The following is a 743-nucleotide window of genomic DNA, read 5'->3' on the forward strand; positions in this document are numbered from 1 at the left end:
ATTTGCCCAGGGTGGGAATCGAACCCACGACCTAGGAGGTGCAGAGTGCTAGTACAACGCGCTAACGGCTGGCCCTTAATTACGACGATACAGAGTGTAAATAATATGTACCTACCTAAAACTACCTAAGACCTGACCTGAGTAAACAGTGTGTAAGCAATGGGTGCATTTTACTAAACTTTAATTGAAAAAAAAAAAAAATCGAAACTTAGATTACATACCTATTTACCTACATCTACATACCTACCTCAGGGTATTTTTTTTAATGGTGGGATTTATAGCAAAATTCCCACAAAAATCTCGTCCTCAACACGCTCCCCTGTGCCAGATCCATAAAATGGCGCCCTCATACTTTGTTGACAAATGCCAACCTCAATACTTACGAACTCAAATTTATGATGGATTTACAAAAGTCACACAATTAAATAAATTAAACGTAGAATTCATAGCAGTAATATGCGAAATACTTTGATTGGGATTATTATTTCATTCGTTTAAATACAAAAATTCACACGAAATAACGAAAAAATGAAACTCCAAAGCCCATTTTCCACACAAATGCAGAAATCAGAAAATGCAGAAATGCAGCTGTTGTTTTCTGTTTTGATTGCAAATGCAACTGCGCATGCGCAAAACATTTTAAATAAATCAACTTTTGCTTTTTGAATGAGGTACAAAACGATGGGAAAAGGGTAAGAAAAAGTCCCACTTTACTTTTTTCCCTTCTGGGAATATTTTCCCTC

The sequence above is a fragment of the Diaphorina citri genome, unplaced genomic scaffold (assembly GCF_000475195.1).
Source record: "Diaphorina citri unplaced genomic scaffold, Diaci psyllid genome assembly version 1.1 scaffold3485, whole genome shotgun sequence".
Lineage (NCBI taxonomy): Eukaryota > Metazoa > Arthropoda > Insecta > Hemiptera > Psyllidae > Diaphorina > Diaphorina citri.